This window comes from Mustela lutreola, chromosome 10, assembly GCF_030435805.1.
Source record: "Mustela lutreola isolate mMusLut2 chromosome 10, mMusLut2.pri, whole genome shotgun sequence".
Classification (NCBI taxonomy): Eukaryota; Metazoa; Chordata; class Mammalia; order Carnivora; family Mustelidae; genus Mustela; species Mustela lutreola.
Window position 1 is genome coordinate 52,727,998 of NC_081299.1, and position 23,000 is coordinate 52,750,997.

Here is a 23,000-nt window from a genome sequence, read left to right on the forward strand (position 1 = left end):
AGGTTACATTCAAGAGACTCGGGCTCATTTGATAGTTTCCTCTTAATTATGAAAATGCCGGTGAGGAAAATGGCTTCCTGTGTTTTCCTGTGGCATGGCCTCCTTTTCAAGTGAGTGAACATTGCATTTTGGCTGCAAGAGAAAGAGTGGACCCTTAGTAAATTTTGGAATGGTTTGAGTCCAAGAGACCAGACCATGCTGTGTGCTAGCAGTTTTAAAACAAAAGCCTAAGTTACTCTGATGTCCTGCCCCTCACTGCTGTCCCCCTTCTTCCCAGCAGAGCATCTGTAAAAGACTGCACTTGAATTTGAACCTGATTGGATATTTAATGATATTCATGAATCATTATTTCTGTGACCGTGGTATTGTGCTTTTTTTTGTTGTTGTTTGTTTAAACAAAAAGTGTCTTTATTGTTTAGAATTTTATATAAATTGTTGGTGGATGACATTATAGGGTGTCTTTAATTGGCTTCAGAAATGACTTAGGTTGGGAAAAGTGGGCATAGGAATGAAGAAGATGAACTGTGAGTTGGGAATGGTTGAAACTAGGTAATGGGTCTGTGGAGATTTGTTATACTATTCTGTCTTTTACAGGTTTTTTCCATAATAAAAACATAGTTTTGGAGGAGTTTATTTTTAATACCATGTTTTTAATACAGCATTTCCACTTGGAGCTGTGTTTGCTTTGCATAGATGTGGGTCTTCTGTGTTTGGATGTCCTGCCCGCCCTGGTATGGAGGAACACTTAGGAGCAGTTACTGGAACTTCTCAGAGGCAAACCTTGGTTTACAGAGGCTTTGTGGACCCATGTGAGGTCTGCTATTGCCCTGGCAGAATTCATCTATTGCTTCCAGGGCCCTCTCTGTTCCCTGTGTTATAGATGCTAATCTGTAACGCCCTTTGTTTCATAGTTAGTGAGTTTAGTTTTCTGAAGCTTTTTGAACCCATGATTCTAGGAATCTTTGCACTTGTTAAAATGGAAGTTTGTATATAAAATGTTCATTTATACACATCCACACACAGATCTGGTAACTAGAAAAAGTTAGAAATAGACCATAGAGAATTTGGTCACGTGAGTGGAACTTTATCCTTATCATTGATCCTGCTGTTTGTAAAGGAGACTTTTAAATGCTTTATTCTCTCTTGTTCTCACTTTCTAATGGCTAGGAACCTCCATAAATGGAGTATATGAGTCTTTATTTATCCAAAAACAGGAATTTGAAGAGAATTGTTACAACTCTGTATTCAGATGACTGAAGCTTTCAGAACAGCGTTGAATTGAATCATCTGTACAAAGAGGGGACACCATCTGGAAATTATTCTATGCTTTATTCTTGGTTTTGCTAGCATAATGAAATACGAGCATTCCAACTTCTCGTAATTGTTAAACTTTGTGATGTAAATGGTGCCAGGCTTTGAAAAGGCTTGTAAAGGTTTTGCTGACTTTTTTGTTTTTGTTTTTACATACTTTGAATGAAACTATTTGTGCTGTTTTAGCTGAAAGGAGAAGCAGCCTTGGGCAGCTCTTTTTTACTATTTTGTATAATAAGGATAAGAAAAAATATTGACCGCTGTGTGAATAATTCATATGCAAGAGGATTTTCACCTTTTTCTAGAAATTGTCCATTGTACCTTTTTGTCCTATTTTGCTCCATGTCTGCTTTCATGCTTCATGGTAGAAGATCCCATATAGCGTCATACATTGAGTTTTTAACCCTTGACTGCATGACATTCCCCAAGTTAGCCTGTTTCCTAGCTCATGGGAGGGGGATAAGAATAATACACTGTTTCAGATCTGTGTAAAAAAGTACTTCAAAGTGCACTCTATTTGCTTGTCTTCCTGATTTTGAGGGTAATGACAGCTAGTAGTTAATTACCAAAGTCCAAAGAGGAATTCTTTAAAAAAAAAAAAAAAAAAAGTTGCAGAGATGACTTTCTGTATTGTGAGAACAATTGAATGGTAGCTTTAGGGTGGAAATGATCCTTGAAATGTTTTTAATCATGTCTTTAAATTATGGAAATAACCTGTTCAATGCAGGAAAGATTCTGGAAACAGACACATGTGGTGGTGGTGATTATTGCTTTATTTGTTGTTCTTACTATATTCCTGGCTGCTTGTTTCCATATCTCATTTTTGTTGTTTTTAATACAGCAATCCCATGGGCAAGAGAATATTACTCCTATTTTTCAGCTGAGGAAATGGAGCAAGAATGGGCAAGTAACTAGACCAAGTTTGCATTGCTGGTGCAGGGAGAGTGAGTATTGGAATTTTTATGGGAATGAAGAGCCTTAACTATGTCTCCCATGTGTTTATTCCCTGTGTAGCCATAATACCGTCACCCGTGGACAGTCTCGGCAGTGTCTTCCCCACTCATTTCTCTTGGTGAGGAACAAATGTCCTCTTATAAAATCCCAACATTAGTTTGTATTCTGTTTTGTAATGCCTCTGAACGTCCCGTAAATCTAGACAAGTGAAGTTGGATATTAGGTCTCCTGTCAAGAGGGGCATTGAGAGAGAGTATTCACCACCAGAGACTGAGGGAATAAAAATATGATCCTCTAAGAGTTTAAAATGACAGCGATCATGAAGACTCTCTCAACCACGAATACGTAGTCAAAGAATGTCCTCTAGATAAGAGATCCAAGATTTGTAAACTGATAGCCTGACAGAACATTCTTTGCTCCCTCTTTAACATGCATGTGTCAAATTAGAGGCTCTGAAGAGTCGTGTGGTTTTGAGGTGCCGGTTCTCCACGTAGCTCAATTAATTCCTCGTCTTGGCTCCTCTGCCACACCGTGTCATTGATGACCAGGTACAGTAGTCTGAAGTGTTTAAATCTTTAGGATTGCTGTTGTTCCGTAGTTTCAGATGGAGGTCAGACATTAAGGGGGCGGGCTGGCATTTCAGTGTTTTCCCAAATACGAAGGTCGACCCCGCCTAATTGATCTCACATGTGCAGTGTGTTTTAATGTGTGAGATCACTCCGTGGATGCTCTGGGTTTTCATGGGGGTAATGGCAACACTGCTTGCTTCAGCCCACCCGTGAGGCTACGTGGAGAGACCTGGGTGCTGGAGGGAAGTAGAGGAAGGCTAAGAAGCCCCCTGACCGTGGCTCACTGCATGGCTCTCCCAGAAAACTGATGGTGAGGCTGAGGACACCATCCACTCCATTTTCATGGTGTTATGGAAACCTTAGGAATGTAAGCAACCGATTTTGGGGGGTTTTGCTTTTGTTCTGGGTGGGTGCTTACTTTTAAAATTATTATTGCTTTTAAATGGACACACGATCTAGGAACTGGCGAGAATTGAATCAGCATGAAGTGCTATTAATAGGGCCACATAAAAACCTGCCCGAGCACTGCTTTATTTAGGTATAGGGGCTGTGGGCCCCCTCTGGGACTTAGGGTCAGGAGTTAGCGCTCCTCTAGCTCTGGACAAGCCACAGTCCCTTAGAACCCGTATGCATGGGTGGTAAAAAGCCCTGGACAAGCCACAGTCCCTTCCAACCTGTATGTGTTGGTGGTAAAAACAACAACAACAACCCCCCCCCCAAAAAAAAAACCCAGGCATAATTTCAGTGGTGGCCATCCCTCTTAGGGTGAGCTGTTCTCTTTCTGTGTGTAAGGTTCAATGCATGGTGTGGGTCCTGAGCCATACTTGAGGTGTGTGCAGGATTCTAAGCGAAGGAGGGTTTCTCTTCTCAGCTGCTCCTTTCTTTTTCATTCATCTTTCAGTGGTAAAAAACTGTATGAAATGATTCATAGCTACCCATGTCTGTGGGAAGGACCAGAAGGCCCTCCAGTGACTGACTTTCTTTTTTTCTTTCCTTTTTTTTTTTTTTTAAAAAGCAGTTCCAGATTGAGAGAGAGAGAGAGAGAGAGAGAGAGAGAGAGAGACAAAGGTGGTTAATAACATTAACAATGTTATTCCCAGAAGAAAGTTCCAGCCTGCTAGGACTTGTTTTGGAATTTGAAAAGTCCTGAGCCGGCCGAGGGCTCTGTAACCAAGGATTCTCTTAGACTTCTGAAGTTTAAAGAGACTGGGGGTGGGAAGAGAGCATTAAGGGAAAGAAGCAATTAAGTTTAAGTTTCAAAATTGATGAAGTGAAGCAATTTCCCATTCCTGCTAATGCAAGAAGCTCTGCAGATTTATATTTTCCATGTGAATCAGAAACCCGTTCTTCTCCTTAGAGCTGTTGTGGGGAGCCCTGATGCAGAGACCATTTCTTCCAAACCCCTTCTTTTTTTTCTGACAGTCTCTGCTTTGGGTTTACACCTCCGAATGGTAGAATCTAGGCGTCAGTTTATTACTGCAGTTCTTTCTTAAAACCTCTAGGAAAAGGACAACTACATGAGTCATTTAGCTAGAGGGTCATGAGTGGATCAATTAATGGAACCTTTCTGTGTACTTGATACATCTTTGGGGCGTGGCAAGCAATTTGGAGTCCATGGATCCGGATTTTTCTGTGTGGGTAGAAGGGAAGATCAATATAAGGAGTTAAAGATGGATTCTTTTTTTCCCCCCCTTTGGCAAAATTAGTTAGAAAAATAGTGTGATTCTTATTAAATGGCACAAAATGCACGAGTGGGGAGTGTATGGGGGAGACAGATGCAGATCTCCTTGAATGCAGGGAATGGAGTAGTTTCCTGGTCTACCCTTGCATCTCTACAGAAGCTGTCAGAAGTCGAGGTTATCTGAAAGTTGGAATCCCCGAGTGCAACCCATGTGCCAGCTAGATTGTCGCATTTCTCAGGTGTGCGATTCACTTCCTAGCCCTGAAACATTGTGGAGCCCATGGACTTTTCCTGGGTTCAGCCATCGCACCAAGTGTCCAGTCCTTGCTTCTGACTTCAGGTGAGAGAGTCGGCCTTTCCTTGGAGGTCCCATGATCACACATTTCTTGTCGTAGCTGTAGGAATATGCTTGCACACGGTGCTCTCCTGAGATCATTTTGTGGTCTTGGGAGACCATGGCCACTGCCGACACTTTAAGATCTGGAAGAACTGAATTGTGACCTGCCACAGTCCAGTCTCATGGCTTCTCTGGGGCTTGGAGATGGTCTGTTCATCCTTTAAAAAAAAAAAAAAAAGATTATTTATTTATTTATTTGACAGAGATCACAAGTAGGCAGAGAGGCAGGCGGTGGGGGGGGGGTGCGGGGAGCAGGCTCCCCACTAAGCAGAGAGCCCAATGCAGGACCCTGGGATCATGACCCGAGCCTAAGGCAGAGGCTTTAACCCACTGAGCCACCCAGGCGCCTCTGTTCTTCCTTTTTTAAAGATATGTTTTCTGTTCTCCTTGTCATCAAGGCTTAAAATCTGTTTCCTTTCTCTGTGTTCAAAAATAAAGCAGAGTTTACTATCACAATATTGAAATTGAGTATTCAAACCTAAAAAAGACTACTTTTTTTTGTTGTTGTTGTGGGGTGGGGGTATTGCCAGTATTGATGACCACATGATCTGTGACCTTACCATGGTAATTCTTACAAAAATCAAATGGATTTTCTAAAGTCCCTTCTTAATTAGGGTCCGACAGTGAGCCCTGTTCCTCAGTTGTCATTTTGGATTGCTAATTGGCCCAGTGCTGTGGACTCTCAGTGTCCCTGCTCCTGCTAATGCTGACTTCTCATATCCTTTTTGTATGTTAATGTATGTGGCACAATGCAGAATGAATTCTGTAAAGGAAAGGGGGGACGAGTTTCTGAAAGATTATCTCCATTTATAATGTGAGCCACACTACTTTAGAATTCTACAATACCTAAAATAAGCCTGGTGTCTAAAATCAAATCTCTTACATGGTCTAATTATGTAGGTAGATTTTACTATCCCAGTGTTCTAATGTGAGTTAAGTTTAGATACCTGCTCCCCCCACCCCTTTCCTGTTTCTGAAGGAAGGCCCAGCTAATTTACTGCAAATGAAATAAGTATTTTGGAGAAATAGGTTGACATTTAGCATTCTGGTTTGAAATTCCTCTGACTGTTAAATATTTAATGTGCTGCAAAGCATCCTTAAAAATTAAATATGAATGAGTTTTAGAAAACCTTGCCGTGGTATAAAAAATTGAGATTTCCCCCCATTTCAAGTGTGTCTGCCTAGGGAATCTTAATTATGTTTAATGAAGATGACATTATATATTTGATCAGCACGGGGACATCCTAAATAATGAAGTTAATATAAATAATGATCCTTCTGAATAATACTACAGTAGCGATTTACTTTGGATAAGTTACTAGTTTTGTCTCTGGAGGCTAGTCACTTTATCCCCCTGTAGTTTTTTGTTTAAAGTTAAGAGTGAAGTCAAATGACCAGAGAAAATTCCTTTGTTGGAAAAAATTTTCCTAGGTTTATTGCTTTGGTAATACTAGTGCTTTACTTCTTTAGAGTCATGAGATTTAGGGTACTTTTAAACCTTTTTTGTGAGATTTCTGAAAAGAAGCATTATCGTTATTACTATTATTCAAAAATAGTTTTCTTGACATTTGAATTTATAATCACGTCTATATTTTTGCATAAAAAACATTCTAAGAAATGATGGTATTCCTCCGATTTAATGGTGTGGGAATGAAATAGACCCTTGGATTTATTCTACAATTTTGACATCTGACATTTAAAAAAAACTTATATTTTGTCATATTTTTCTGCCTTTCATTAGGTTCTATCCTATTCCAGTTGCATGCTGTCTCAAGTATCAGTTTTGAAATGGGAAAATGAGATTTGAGGTTCATGAGTGTATAGTGTTGGTGCTTGCTTTTGTAAAAAGAATGTAAGTTTCATTTATTTCCCAAAAAATGTTTTCAGTTAAATTCCATGAATTTTTTTTGAAGTCCTTTTTCTAAAAGAAAGGGTTTAATGTCTGTACCCTATCTGAAAACTTTCAGGAACTTTGCTTTTATTTTTTTCTGCCTTTGTAGTTACTATAGAGAACATTGCCTCTCTTTTTCTTTTTTGACTAGGTAAAACTAGCATCCTAAAAATGGAATCTACTATTGCTAGTATTCTAATTACCCAGCTTTCAAACTTCTTTGGCATTTTTGATGCATCTGTCAATACCTTCACAACCAATTAGTCGAGAGCTCAGAAATGCCCCTTTAACCGTTCCTGTCTTTCTGTTCTGGAAAGATGACCTTATTCTAGCCTTCCATCTCTCCCCCGTCTGCCCACCCCTTTTTGGTTTATTACAATAGCAACAAAAGTTTTCATTTACTGAATACCATGTGCTGGCTACTGTGTTACTGAGGTAAATGAATTATCTTATTCATATTAACAATAGTCCTATGAAGTAGGATGCTGTGGGTAGAGAGGAGAGTCTCCAGGTTAGGTGATGGGCCCTGGGCTATTCTGCTCTTAATTGGCAGAGCTGGGATTTGAATCCACAACAGCCTTTGACCCCATCTTCATGTTCAACTGCATATTATGTTTCAGTTTGCTGATGATGGGTCTTCTGTCACTGCCAGCTTATCCTGGTTGGGGTCTATATCAGATCAGTTTATTCCTCTGCTTTATAACATTATTTCAAAGGGTGCCTAATACTTCTGACTCTTCATGGCTTTGCTTTCTAGATCGTCCATGATTTTGTCCAAGTCAGCTTTTTCATCTTTGTTGTTTATGGTAAGGATTGACTGGCTAGAATAAAAATAAAGAGAGAAAAAGATGCCTTTGAGACTAACTTTGATATGATTCTATAATTAGGATCATTTGCTGTTCCCTGAAGTAACACAGTGCCTGCCTAGCAGTAAAAGATTGTGTCCTTTGTGGTCAGAATCTGATAGCACAGAACTCTTACTTTCAAACTTAAAATTACATTCAGCACTTTGCCCTGTAGTTTAATTCGAAGAACAGTGGGTGCTTCAGTGCTGATGCCTGGTGCCTGAACAATTTAGTATTCCCTGGGGCCATTTGACTTTGCCCCATCTCCCTTCCACAATGAATCTCAGCTTTCCTTCCTAAAGGTTAAAGACTAGCAACTTTTAAATGATAGGTGAAAACTTAGCTTTAAGAAATGACATTGGAAAATCAGAGTCATTGACAAGATCTTAAAAATCCCTAGGTATACATCTGAGGTGTGTGTGTGTGTGGGGGGGTAGTTAATTGGAGAAAGACCAAGATTAGAAATTGTGAAGCTGTTGAGACACACCTTTTAGTTCTATTTAACTGGTTAAGGCAAAGAGTGGTACAAGGTCCCCCCCCCCCCCCCCCCCGCCCATCATGGTTAGTGGGTCAGCTCTTTCCTCTGATAGTTAAGTGGAAAGAATGAGCTCAGATGTGTCAATATTACATCCTTTTTTTTTTTTTTTCCCCTTAAGGAAGAATGATACAAAACAAATACTTTCCCCCTAAGCCTCATTCTTTAGCAGGAATTTGTTTCCAAAAAAAAAAGAGGAAAAAGAAAAAGTCTGAGGAAATCTTATTGGCAGTTAATTATATATCACATTCAACAATTTCTGTAACGTAGAGCAAGTCTGTTCATTGCATGGAATGTTTCTCCATTGGCTTCATTCCTTAAACTTGGAATTAATGCATTGTGAACAAAATGAAAAGCCCCCTTATTTAGTGCCTGCCCCAAACCCCTTTGAAAGGAAATACTCCCAAGGTCTAAAAATCTGACAGCTATGGGAAATTTAGTGCCCTGGGGTCTGCTGCAATTCTATTGACGTTAAGCAAAATCTTCACCTGCCTGCGTTTTCATAGTGCTTATGGGTTCTTCCAATTTTTAATTGGGGTTGAAGAGCTTAGGAAGGGAGGAATCCAGGCAAACCTCTGGTATGTCGTGAATGGAGTCCCAGGACTTGGGATGCCTAGCAAATACTTCTACCCTCTACTATCCCTTTGTTTTCACTAGTGACTAAGGTGAATGTGAGTGTATATGCAGGGTGTAAAGAGGCACGTAGGGTGTGTGCACATGCAGGCACAGAACTTAACAATTACAGAGAAGGCTGCCCTGAACTTCCGGAGGGAGGTAGACAAGGTTGACACGTACATAAACTCTGGCAGAACTCAGAACTGGCAGAACTGTCTAGAGAGGTGTTCAGAGTGAGTTTCTGCTTGTTGATTTGCTTACTACCCACTGGTCTCTCTTTGTTGCTCAAGCATAGAAATGTATTTGCTATACCAGTACAGTCTGAGCGTGTTTATACATGGACTGGTTTGGTTGGTGATCCTGCTCTCTGTGGCCAGAACATCTTTCCTCTCATGGTTCTGATTAATGCCAGACTCTCAAACTGTTAACCTGAATACTGACCGCTTCTGGGGGACCTAATGAAAGGCAGCGTTAACACCACAGAGTCAACAAGGATGTACCTTACCCTGTGCTGGGCCCTCAGAGATGGGGAAGAGTCTGTCCTTCTAGAACCTCACAAGGTAGCAGAGGTAAACATGTAAACAAACGGCAGTGGGTTTTGTTACAGGTTAGAATAGTGCAATGTCCCCACTGCATAGCAATTGGGAAAGAAAGACTTTTCAAGGATCCTTAATGATGAACTGACTAGAAAAACTAGAGGCCAAGTCCATTGTAGGCAAGGGAAGTCCCCTCTTTGAATGGTTCTGTTGAGAATTCCCATAGGGTGTTTCTCTCATGGTATGGTTACTATTAGTGCCTCTCTCATGAATTCATTGAGTGGTTCTAAGTGCCAGGGACCCTGGGAACAAATCAGAAATCCCCCTCTGGTGTCGTACATGCCCTTATGGGGAGACAGACAGCAAAGCAGAAGAGAGAGGACATGTCAGATAGGACCAGAGCTACTAGGGTTGCTGTTTTGTACAAAATGGCATTTACCCTGAAGCAGGGAGGGAACAAATCCATACACAGGCAACATGTTTCAGAAAAAGGGAATTAGAAGTGCCAAGGACCCGTGGCTGGAAAGTGCCCGGCCAGTCTGAGCTGCATGCTGGGGGCCAGTGTGTCTGGAGCAGCCTGAGGCTGGGAAGAGGGCAGGAGAGCAGTTAGGGGGCATGCATGACCTAGGTACTGGCTTTGGAATGAAGCAAGGGGGTGGGCTCTTCGTCTGAATTGCTTGGGAAATGACTGGAGAGTTTGGACCTGCAGGTGATACAGAGCCGTGGCCGTGAAGTCAGACATATCTGAGTTCAGATCTCACCCTGGCACTTACTAGCTCTTAAAAAAAAAGAAAAAAGCTGTGAAGAAATGACAGAGTTACTGACACTGTTCTATTTTAAATAGTTTCATTTAGCAAATTAACTCTTAGCACCAGAATGCATCTAACTGTGCCGTGTATAAGCCAGTCTCAGTATTTCTTTAAAGCATTATTTTAGAGAACAGTATCTTTGCACGGTATGTTCTATTCACAGAACACAGTTCACAGTTCTATGATAGATCCCTTTTTCTCTCATTTTCTGTCATTTTATCTCTGTGACTGTGTACAAAGTCTCATTAGTTGATAAAATCAAAAGTACAGGTTTGGGGCTATTGATTAATGTGAATCCCAGGTCAGAAGCAAACCAACCAACCAGCCCTCCTGCTGTCTCCCCTACTCTGCGCAGGAGGCTCTAAGAATTCCTGTTAAATGCTGGGATGGAGGCTCCAGGTAACTTTGTGTTGTATTTGGGTCGGATGTCCCTTCCTCCTGCTGACCGCTACCTGTAGCTTCTACTCATACCTCCCTCTTCTCTCTGGCTCTGGGAGCTTTTGGGGTATGTCTTAAGGCTAAGTGTTCTAGAGTCTAGCTTGGGATTAACTCAGAGTCTGCGTTCACCAACAGAAAATAGCAAATACTATGAAATTGGGCCAACATGGGAAGGTGAGCATTTCTACAACATTCAGCTGGAGAGGGCTAAAGCTAGGATAAGGGAAGCTCATTTGCTGTTCCAGAAGTCTGGGGGACCAAGACCTCAAGGTCCCAGATTCGAGTTCTAGCCTCTAGAAAAGCCCAGAGTTGTAGGAAGAGCACCGCCATCTTGTTGTAGCGTGGATGTGTGAGTTTGGAGGAAGTTGCTTGGTCCTAGTGAGCCTTTATTTCCTCCTTTATAAAACAGGGACACTAACACATACCTTTCGGGGTGGTCGCATGACCAGTCAGAGTGCTTTCCTGCTTTTCTTCCCCTGTCCCCTCAGGAAGCCCCACCCAAAGCCCTAATCCTGAGCATGGGGACTATGAGTGGAGAGCAGCTGTTAGTGTCTGAAGATTTGAAAAAGCGCCCCCCCCACTTACCCCTTGAAGTGGTCAGCAACAATGGGTATATCTCTCTCCCTCTCCCTAGCTGGTTTTTTAATTTTTCTTTTACAGAAATTTCTTTTAGCCAGATCCTACTTTAAAGTATACTCCACAGAAATTTGGAATTATACAACAATTCAGCATAGAAGAGACCATACTGACGTTTCAGACAGACTCACAGTAGAAGTACTGATTTGAAAGGTTCCCTAGTGTAGAACTCTACGAACAGTGATGAGTAGATCATCTCCATGAGAACTGTCTGGATGATTGTCACACATACTGGCCTCCTTCAGGCCTGTGGACTTACCCTCTGTGGCGTGGGGCCGAGGATTCTGCATTTCATAACAAGCAAACCAGCGTCCGTGAGGGGCCTCTCAAGTTGGATAACCACTGCCTTAGTGACGGAAATTCAGTGTATGAAACTGCATGGAGCACCTACTATGTGCTCTGTCCGAGTCCTCACAGAGATAGTAACTAAGGCCTCACAGCTGTGACGATGAGGCAGATACTATTGAGATCTGGTTTGCATTCCACAAAGTCACCCACTTAAAATGTGTCATTGAATGGTTTTCAGTGTATTTCCAGAGTTGTGCAACCAATGGCATTATCTAATTTGAGAACATTTTTACCATCCCCCCAAGGAGTAACTATTAGCAGTCCCTGCCCAACACCCTTTTTTAGAGCTGGGGAAATTGAGGCTCTGGACACGCGAAGCAACATGCCTCCAACCTCATAGTACACAGGGGAACCGAGGGCCAGAGTCTAGCAGTCTTGCTTCCAGAACCCATATTCTTTCCACTATACTATGCTCCCTTCCAGGAACTCAAGCCAAATTAAATATTTACTTGGGGAGAATAATTTGATGTTCTGGTTTTGTCCTTGTTCAGTAGTTTTAGATAACATATTTTTCCTTCTCATTCCAACTGGCATTTGGGGGTAAATAAATAGGGTTTAGTTTTTAGTTAGTATGCAGTACAGCCAGATTTTTAAAATTACATGAGAAATTAGCACGTTAAAAATGTAGTAGTGGGAGATTGAAAACTTGAAGAAGCCAGCATTTGGTCCTGCCCCTCGTTGGTGACCTGTCACATACCTTCTTTGAGACTTAGTTTCCTCTTCTGTCAAAGAAGTGAGCTGTACCAAATCTTGCATTTATTCATTAACCACTCATTAGACATATATTGGCAATGATGCTGGATATTCAGGGAAAATAACCATCCATTTTCCTACCAGCTATGCTTAATGGTGCAAAAACAATATGCTGGACACTGTCCCATTTAATTCTGACCACAAACCTAGTAGATGGCTGCTGATCCCTCTATCCTGTGTCTGCAGGGTGGGAGGTATGTTGCTTAAATTTCCATGAGGAAGGTTTAAATAACTTGTACTGGTCACACAGCTGAGATAGTTGAGGTCTAGAGGATTCCACAACCCAGACCTTAGCCCCTATGCTCCTCTCCAGGTGAGCAGTTAGCTAGTGACCCCAGTGAGCTCACTACCAGTGTTTATAAACAAATACCTGTAGTACAATGTGAAAGTAAGTATTCAGTGCTGGCAACAAAGGGGGTTGAGTTGTTCTTGCCTCCTAGGTAGGGCTGGATGAGCCCATGGATTCTGTTGAAGGTAGAGCCGATGAGTGTCTTCCCTCCTTTCCAGCAGCCCCTCTCTGCTTAGTAGGTGCTGGTTGGATTTTTAGGGCTACTTTCCTCCCTCCATCCTTTCATTGCCCTGCAGAGCACAAGGTGCCCTGCCTATAGAGCAGTCCTGCAGTACGAGATTGGGAGAGGACAGCACCTGTGCTGCACCCTTTTCCAACTTCAGTTTACTCCTTTGACCTCGTTGGCATATATGTTCAAAGCCTTGGGCTCAAGCGAGGTACAGATTTGGGGTATGTTCCCACAAGGTGGTACCATCAATAATCAAGGGGAAAAGTCATTTTCCCAAGGCCCCAACTTGTTGTGGCTTTCTAAATCAACTTGGGGAAACCAGTAGGTTGAGACTGGGAGCCAGCCTTGGAAGGGCACCAGGAGCTAATGTGGAAGCCATTTCCTGGACGTACAGAGCATTCTGAGATCCATCTTTTTACCTAAGAAGGCTTCTGAAAAGCTGACGTAGAGGAGTTTCTGGCGTTGGGATAGGGACATGCCGTGGGTAATCACAAATGACTCCTTAGTCCTGGGAATTGTTCTTTTTGGAGGATTTTTCGAAGTCCCCGTTTTTTGAGCTCTTACTGCAGGTGAAGAATAAGTGCTATACATGCATCGAAGCTCACAAAAATCCTGTGACGTAGCTCTTTTGACCACTTCCTCCTTACAACTTAGAATATGGAGGCAAATTCACCTCTCCAAGACCACCCTGTCGGCAACAGGATTTTTTTTTAATACCCCTTTCACATTCCAATTTTTATTTTTTTTTAAAGCCCTAAAATTTGAAGAACATTTCTAGCCAGCATTTATTTATTCATTAAAATCATATTGTGACTCTGAGCCTGGGGAGTCATCATTCATCAAAATGTTAGTTAATAATTATTGAGAATCCTGGCGTGTGGTGTTGGGAGCCATGGCAGGCGAGGGTTGTTACCATGGTATTCGATACGCGTGACAGGCACCCTGGCTGGGAGAGCCCGAAGAACGGTGCAGGCAGGAGGACCTGGGAGACATTTATGTAATCATATTAGCATCACATTTATTCTGAAAAGGCTAACTGCTTTGATTCATGTCTTAAACACCTACATTTAAACTCGCCATTCTCGAGATTGGTTTTCTCTGTTTAAATTTTCATCTTAAGATCCTTTGACTCCTTGGCCTCTCCTCCTGTAGCAAGTCTCAGAGATAGGTTTATTTTATATATATATATATATATATATATATATAATTATATTTAGCATTTCAAAGTCAGATTTCATCAGCGAATATAATTTTCTTGAAACCTCTATCCTGTGGCAGATAGACCGAGCATTAGTGGCTTCTCAAATTGGTATTAAAATTCTAACATGAGGGTAGAATGGAAATTTGAGGATCGCTGAGTTTTCTATAATCCGTTTTTCATTTTCTAGGTGAGGGGCACTAGGCCTGGGGAAGTTCAGTGACCCCAGCAGGCCATAGAACTAGCTTGTACAGAGCTGCAGTTTGCCAGCATTACTCAGGTTTTGATGTTTTGAGGTATGGTTCCTGTGCCCCATGATTGTACTAAAAAAAGCATCTCTTGAAATAAGAGACTGTACCAGAATTGCATTTATGAAAATTATCTCTGCTTGAATGTGGTACAAATGAACATTTCATGTGAAAAGCAGCCGTGACGGCCTCCATGGTAGCGTATTTTAAAATGTCGAAAAACCAGTCGTCCCCTCTGAACGCAACACTGAGACTGTGCATTAGACCCCAACAGTTGTTTTTCATTAAGTTATTTTTATTTTTTTTTATTTTTTTTTTTAAGATTTTATTTATTTATTTGACAGAGAGAGATCACAAGTAGGCAGAGACACAGGCAGAGAGAGAGAGAGGAGGAAGCAGGCTCCCTGCTGAGCAGAGAGCCTGATGCGGGACTCGATCCCAGGACCCTGAGATCATGACCTGAGCCAAAGTCAGCGGCTTAACCCACTGAGCCACCCAGGCGCCCCATTAAGTTATTTTTAAATAATTTTTCTGCACAACTATGTTTCAGGCTCCTTCCATAACGTTACTCTGTGTAAGTGCCGTTGGGATTTGCACAACTGAACGGAGCAGTCCTGGAGGATTTCCTAACTGCACAAAGGAGATAAGACACATGGGAAACTTCAGGCCAGGGTCCTTCAAGTGTCATGCTAGATGATCCCGTTCATTTGGCTCTTAGAGCTGTCACAGACCCTTGGGATAGGAACTGGTTTCTAAATGGCCTAGAGTTTTTTGTTTCCCCTTTGTGAGAAGTTAGTAGAGTGGGTGCCTGGTTCTGAGTATGTGGAATATAAACATTCTTAAATCACCGATTTCATTGTGTCACTTCCCGGCTAAAAATCCTTTTAACAGCTCTTTATTTCTTGGCAAATAGACCTTTACTCATTTGTTCATTCAAAAAATATTTACTAAGTGCCTACCCTACGCATAAAATCCCAACTTCTCTTGCTGCCTTGAAAAAACGCCACAGTCTAGCACCATCATTCCTGTTCCATTTAGTTCAGCTTCATGTGCCGAAGTTTCTCGTATGAAACTGTCTTTGTATCAAAATGCCTGATTTCAGAGGCGCTCTTGAGAATATAAGCTTTTCCGGAAAGAAGCAGTGTCTTCATCTTTGAATACCCTTTTTCCAAGGAAATGGGGCCAGTATGTAGTGAGCCCTTCAGAAAGGCTTTTTTGGAAGCCAAAGGACCTAGAATACAATGTAGGATCCGCATGGGCAGGGGTTTTGTCCGTTATGCAACTTCTTTATCTTTAGCATGGAGAACAGTGCCTGGCTTAAGTATTTAGTACTTAGGGCTAGGTCCTGCCTCTGAACACTTTGAACTTCTCTTTGGAGTTTGTCCCTCCCTCACCCCCCAGCCCAGCATCTTGGGTCTGTGCCACACATGCTAAGCTCAAACCAAGTCTGCCTTTCATTGTTGACTACTCTTTTTTTTTTTTTAATTTTTTAACTTCTCCTTCCAACAAGCCCGTGATCTCCTCGAGAATATGGGGCCATATTTTACATGGTTTCCAATTCCTTCAGAAAGGACATGATTGATTGCCTGAGTTATTAATTAAACATTGTTGCTTAGGTCTGGAAGGTTAGGCATTGCAGGGTTTCTAGTTCCCTTTGTCTTTAATGGATGGATTCCTAAAGACCCGAGCATTTGAATGGGTTTGTCCACACACAGAACACTTGAATATTGACGGCTTATATCCTTAAAGTGCCGCCTGCTCCTAAGAATAAATGCACAGCCATTAAATAACCCCCACCTTTTTTCTTTCAAGGTGAAACAAAAAAGCCTTAATGGAGATCTAGGGGGTGGAGAGCGAAGGAATTAGGAGTTAGGAGAGTGGAAATAGGGAGTGGAAATTTGGCACCATCTGCAAAGCGTTTGGGCAACTGAACTTTCCGTTTCTGAGAGGTTGCCATGTGTATTGTCATGAATATTACTTATAATCAAGTTACGTTGGCTAAAGGCTGAATCTTTCCAACATGTGGAACTGATTTACTTGCCTTTTCCCCTAGTACTGGACTCTTTGAAAACCAAAACAACAACAACAACAACAAAAACAAAAATCCAGTCACCCTTCAGTAGTTTTATTGCATTTAGGGGAAGTGTTTCCGTCTCGTTCTGCCTGTCTTTGTTCTCTGGGTTCATAGTTACTCACCCACTCTTCTCGTTTTGAATGCTGCAGCAGGAAATCCAGTGATCAGGATGAGGAATTTTGCTTGCTGAGATTATTGCTTTAGATTCTCCCTGCTAAATCAGACTACAGGCTGTTCGTTTCTTCCTGTAATTTCTTTTGAGGGATGGAGTGGACCCAAACAGGAAGCTCTTTGTAGAGGAGACACTTGTCACTGACTTGTGACTCTCCCACATGCTTTCTTACTCATGTTGGTTTGAAGGGTGTTAAGTTAAATGACATCAAACGAAGGAATTCATAGTTTCTTTTGCAAACTTGAAGTACGCAGGCCTCTGTGTATGGGGAGTGTGTGTGTTTGTAATTGTGTGTGTACTTACAGCCCAAAGAAGACCGGGAAGGAAAAAACAGGGATGGGGGGGCAAGTTTTATTAATAAATTGAGAGAAGGGAGAACATTCCTTATCTTCAAAAGAAAGGATACCTTTCTTGTTTTTTGGTGTATTTGTCTTGTTTTTGTTTTGTTTGTTAGCTGGTTGAGTGACCCACCAAAATACTGATCCGAATGATTTAATGCCCAGATTAATGGATATGCTAATGCTTATTTATGCCCACTAGGTACAGTTGTGGTAAGGACCAGTTTTCAAGAATTTACAACAAAATTAGAACCTAGAAGCCAAAAAGGGTGGAAGAGAATAAAGTAAAATGTAAATAATAGTTGGTTTTTATTGAGTAGTCAAGACAATAGATTTCTTCCCCTATTCTTCCTTTATATATTTTAAAATTTTCTACAATGAACTATTTTTTAAATTGTCCTATAGAGTCTTTGCTTCAGAAGTTCAGAGAAGGGAAAGATTACCATTAGTGGGAAACTGTTCAGAATGAGCTGGGACTTCAGTATTACACAGGTCTTTTTGCTCTCCCCATAGCTCCAATTGTCATAGAATTTGTATCATTCAGAAAGCATTCTTAATGCTCTAACAGTAATAGAGTAATAATAGAGTAACGAGACTGGATTAACTGTGAAGTACGTTCATAATGCCTTTAGTGCAGTCTGTATAAATTCCTCTTCATGCTTATGAAGTGAGTTAATAACATGTGAAGTACCTAGTGCCAGATAGTAAGCACTTTATAAACAATAGCTACTGTCATTTTTTTCTATATATACAACATTAAAATGAGCTTGTTGGGTCAGGACATGGGCATCTAGGGCACCATTTGCCACAGGGTCCTCTATTGTGCACTGAGTGTTTTGAAATTCCCAATCTAGGCTTTGCCATGATTTTCAGTTCTGAAGTGTTAACATTTATCCTGAAAGGGCAACAGCCCTGTTTCTCCCAAGTCGGTACGGTATTCAAAATCTAATTTTTATAGCGAGGGTCAAGTGTGAAAGCTCTCAAGGTGGGTGGTGATCTCATCTTTCATATAGTTGTACCTGAATGTTTGCCCCTTTTCCTGAGTGTGGCAACTCTGAAAAGTGTTCTTATCCGTTTTAAAGGAAGTACTTGCTCCATTTTGAGATGGGAGTGGGATGGGGAGGAAAGAAAATACATTCTCAACTCACTTTTCACTGGAAAGCCTTGTTACTGTTTTGGGCACTTTCTTGATTTTGTGTTGTTTTCTCTGTTCAGATGGTATTTACCTAGAGGATGATACATACGTTTTAGGGTAGGGCAAATTTTACACCTAGACTTGGCCACTTACTTACTAATGTTCAACTTTGGGAAAGTTTAGTCTCTCCCAAGCTCAGTTGCCTTGTCTGTAAATGAGTACATAGTAACAACTGTGAAGGGTTGTTGTGAATTTTAAGTAATACATTGTAAAGCACCTGAATCCATTCTGGGCCCTTGATAATCTACATGGTAACATTATTATGTGCAATTTACCCACCCTCCCCAACACACACATGTAATTAGAACAATACTTGTATATTTAAATGCTGCTTTAAAAATATTAACAAAAATCATTGTAAACATACTTGTATTAACTATACAGTATGCTTCATTGAATGAAGAGTAATTAGTACTTTGTTGCTGGGCATTTAGGTTATTTTTTTTATTTTGCTTTTTAGTGGAAACCTTTTCAATATTCTTGGTAAACTATTTTCTTGAGCCACTTGTATCCAGAATGAATGAACTGAGAAATTGGAGAAAATGACCAAGATTTGTAGCAACAGATTCGTGACTTTAGAATGCAGAAAAATGAGCCTCCACAGAGGAGGTCTTTTTCTGTACCTTACATATGTTTAATAATGTAAGGCTAAATAGTCTGGTAAAAATCACACAAAGTCAGGGACACCTGGGTGGCTCAGTAGGTTAAGTGGCTGCCTTTGGCTCAGGTCATGATCCCAGTGCCCTGGGATCGAGTCTCACATCGGGCTCCCAGCTCAGTGGAGGAGCCTGCTTCTCCCTCTGCCGCTGCTCTCCCTGCTTGTGCTCACTCGCTCTTTCTCTCTCTCTGACAAATAAATAAATAAAAATTTTAAAAAACCAGACAAGGTCTAATCTAGGCAAAAGGGATCCCTTAAGAACCTAGTAAAAGATTATGCATGACGTATGCGTACAGGGAAAATGAAATCATGCATATGTTTTCTTTTCTCAAACACTTAAGTTGCCATTAATTTCCCTGCCCAGAGATTGTTGGAGTTTGTTGTAATGACAGCACTTTCTCTTTTCATGGCTAATATTGGTCAACTTCTTGAGATAACAGTGGTGATCTATATTTTCCTCCTCTTTGGCCACAATTCCTAGAATCCTAGGAAGAGATCCAGGGCTGAATGAAGCTATTAGTGAACTGTCCGCCAAATTGGCTTGCAACAGAGACCTGCAAACATCAAGAGAATACGCCTTTGAATAAAAATTCAGTCCTGCATTTTCTTAGCAAAGATCAGGGAGGGAGACCAACAGAATGTCACTTGGCTTGTAAAGGTATTTCTTCACTGTGCTGTTGTGCTATACCATTCAATTAAATATCTAGTTAAGATTTGGCAGAGCTGTTGGAGGCGTGAAGGTGGAACCCACTGTCTGGACTGTGACCATCTTATTAAACACTCATGTAATTGTTCCTGTTCCAGTCATGCGGGATTCTCTTGCCATCTGTTAAGTAGACTCAACTAAATACATTTGGGAGGGAAGGAGATGGCAGGTAGGGAGGAGTGGGTGAAGTGGGGACAGAGAAGGACTGAGGTGTAGGCCTTGAGAGGTGGGGGCGGGGGAGTAGGCTACACACCACAAACGCACATGTGTGTACACACAAACACACACGGCAGGATGTCATGTTTCCTTCTCTTGCAGTAGAGGTGGGGAGGGGGCTTGTAGTCAGTTGTTGACATTGATTCTTTAATTTCTAACTTTGTGAGTTGAACCTCCTCTTTGGGGGAGGAGGAGGACGAAGGCAGTGCTTAGGGAAATGAAAGAGCAGAAATGAAAGAACAGAATATGGGATTAAATTGGGTTAGAAGTTAAAGAGTGTCCAGGCTGGATGAAAGTCAGGTAAAGACACCCCCCGCCCCCGACCCTTGCAGAAAAATCAGGTTAGTACAGTGCCACTGGATGGGAAGCTCAAGAATTGAGGAATGTTCCATACTTAGAATATGAGGGAGCAATTAATATGTAGCCTCAGGGAATGCTCAGGAGACCTTATCTGTGAGTTGCTAGGTGACTTTCCAGTTGGTGTAGTCCCAGTTTCATCTGGATTATAGATTAGATGTAATTTTGTCTTGGAGTATTTATAATAATCGGGATAATAGACTCTTTTCCTTTTTAATACAACATCTTTAAAAAGATTATTTATTTATTTATTTGAAAGCTCACAAGCAGGCAGAGGGGCTTAGGAAACAGACTCCCTGCTGCGCAGAGAGCCCCGTGCAGGGTCAAGCCCAGTGCAGGGTTGATCCCAGGACCCTGAGATCATGACCTGGGCCAGAGGCAGAGGCTCAACCCACTGAGCCACCCAGGCACGCCATAAATAATTTTGAAAATACAGGAGCCATTTTACCAGGGTGTATTTTAAGAGACTGCCTAAAATGTATGTTTAGAAGTGAAGTATAACATACACAGAGAAAAGAACACAGAGGTGTCTGATGGATTCTCGTAGAAGTGAACAAAGTCCTTGTAACTGGCCCCCAGGTCAAGCAATGGAACGTTGTACCATCCGGGAAGCCGCCTCATGCCCTGCACTGTTCCTTCCTCTCACAGAGGGTAGCCACTCTCTTGACTTCTGACCAGAGAGATGAGTTTTGCCCAGTTTTGAATTTGCTATAAATGAACTCTGTACATTTTGCATTCTAGTGTTTGTCCACTTTCACTCAGTGGTGTTTGTTGGGCATCCTTGTGTGGATGCCTGTTGCAGTTGTGGGTTCATCACCATCCCGGGGCCTTTCATTGTGTGACGACGCGGCGGTTTGTTCTGTTGCTGAGAGGCATTTGGATGTTTTCCAGGTGGGGACTCTGAGGAGTAACAGTGCTGCGGTGAACATTCTTACGCTTCTCTTTTGACAAATATATGAACACGTTTCTGCTCAGTGTATTACCAAGATGGGAAATGCGGGGTCATAGGGTAGGCACATAATTAAGTTTAGAAGATCTGCTGGTTTTCCAGTGTGTGTGTATGAATGAGAGAAAGGTCATTTTTGTCCAGAGTACTCTGTTCTCATGAGCATAAAAATAAGATGTCTTGTTTTCTTTTGGTTGTGGAAGTAAATTCAACTGATAAAGAATTCAGTGAAATATTTCAACTTGAAATAACTTAAAACTCGTCACTCATTTTAATGATCTTTTCACTGTACAATGAAACATATTTTTATTATAGTAGAAAATGCAAAAAAGTAACGGGTGGGGGTGGGCTGCATCTTTGCCTTTACTTCTAGGGAATTATACACCATGGGAGTTCCTTCAGACTCTGTCCAGGTTGTGCTCAGATTTTAAGAGCTCAGATTTCTGGAATTCCTTTTGTTCTCCAGGGAATTGGGATAAGGGAAAGGGACAACTTGGAAATAGAGCACAGAATGCCTGCCCCACACAGCCATACCCTAACCCTGGCCCTGTGAACGAATCATCTAGGAGGCCTGGGCAATCTGACCTTTTGGGATTGCTCACCATTTTCCCGTTTTAGGACTGACCACTTTTTCATTTTCGTTGTTCAAGTCCCTCCAGCAACCAAGAAACTCTTTACACTGAGGTCACCAAGGTGTCGGCTAGGTATATCATTTGGAATGCCTGGCTCTCAAATTAAAAACACCCACCCTTGCTCCAGAATTCCGTATTCTGTATTCTGAATTCTCCTGTATTCTGTTCCTTTCACAGCTTCACATAGCAGGAGAAAGTAATAATAATAGTAATAATAATAATAATAATAATAAAGACCTTTTGTCTGGGACTCTGAATCACTCAGACATTGGTTATAGTCTATATTGACATCGGATACATACATTGTTTTGCCAGCACATTATATCTTGCTTAAAGATATAATAGTAGTAAAGATATAATAATATAATGGTAGAAAAAAATCCCCAATAGGCCTTTTTATCTATATGTAGGTGTTGGGATTCCTAGGTGATCCTAAACAAAAGGGTGAATACATTTAATAGCTTTGCTAAAATCTATGCTTGTTTTTAACTCAAGACCTGGGTTCAGACCTCAGCCCTTGAATTTTTTTTTTCTTTCTTTCTTTTTAACTGTAGCTTTCAGTCTGTAAAATTGGTTTCAGATCTTGCCCTGCCTGCCCCATAGGGTGGCTGTGGGGATCAAATGTGATTGATCATTTATGAGAGATTGTAAACTATAAAAGTATTAAGCCTAAGCCTTGGAGAGCTGGGCTTAGCAGGCCCTTCATTTTAAGCTAGACAGTTACTGTCCATCTACCTAGAGTGTAGTAGAAACTCGTTCTCTACCTTGAGATCTTGTGCATACAGACAAGCCTGAACTTTTGACCTTGAACCAGACATGACTGACTGATCTGATGAGTTGTGAGTTACTCGTCTAGATTCTACCAGCCCCTAATACCTTTCCCTGTGTGGGGAAGGTGAGGGGCAAAAATTATTTGCTCTGGTGATAGCCCCAAACTATGACCCTTGCAGGTGATTTCACTTTGTGGGGTGGTTAGAGGGCTGCAAAAAGTAGGTAGCCGGGCATCTGGGTGGCTCAGTCGTTAGGCGTCTGCCTTTGGCTCAAGTCGTGATCCCAGGGGTTCCCTGCTCTGCAATAAGCCTACTTCCCCCTCTCCTACTCCCTCAGCTTGTGTTCCCTCTCCCACTGTGTCTCCGTCAAATAAATAGATAAAACATTTTTTTTAAAGTAGGTAGCCTGCACAGCCAGTATTGTTTGTATCCAAAACTTTCAAAATTTTCTTTTATCCACCCCCATTTATTAAGTGCAGAGAATATAGAAATTCTTATAGGCCATAAAAAGATCTGCATGAAAGAATGAGCAATCATTTTTAATAATTGTTAAGATAATAGACAAATAAAACAGGGGTTGAAACACAGCCTTGTGAACACCTCCCAACATAGATTCTGTATTACTAGAGAGGAATTCACTTACTATTTTAACAT

General features: G+C 41.4%; 1 protein-coding gene and 1 long non-coding RNA gene across 2 annotated transcripts in view; one reads left to right on the forward strand and one right to left on the reverse strand.

Annotated features, from left to right (window-relative positions):
- CACHD1 (cache domain containing 1) overlaps window positions 1–23,000 on the forward strand; it is a 204,804-nt gene that overhangs the window by 57,371 nt on the left and 124,433 nt on the right. The gene's annotated exons all lie outside the window — the stretch shown is intronic.
- Window positions 3,936–21,638, reverse strand: LOC131810330 (uncharacterized). Its single transcript, XR_009345539.1, has 3 exons — window positions 21,547–21,638; window positions 18,015–18,092; window positions 3,936–5,070 (listed from the first exon to the last, which is right to left on the reverse strand). It is a non-coding gene; the product is annotated as an uncharacterized LOC131810330 (long non-coding RNA).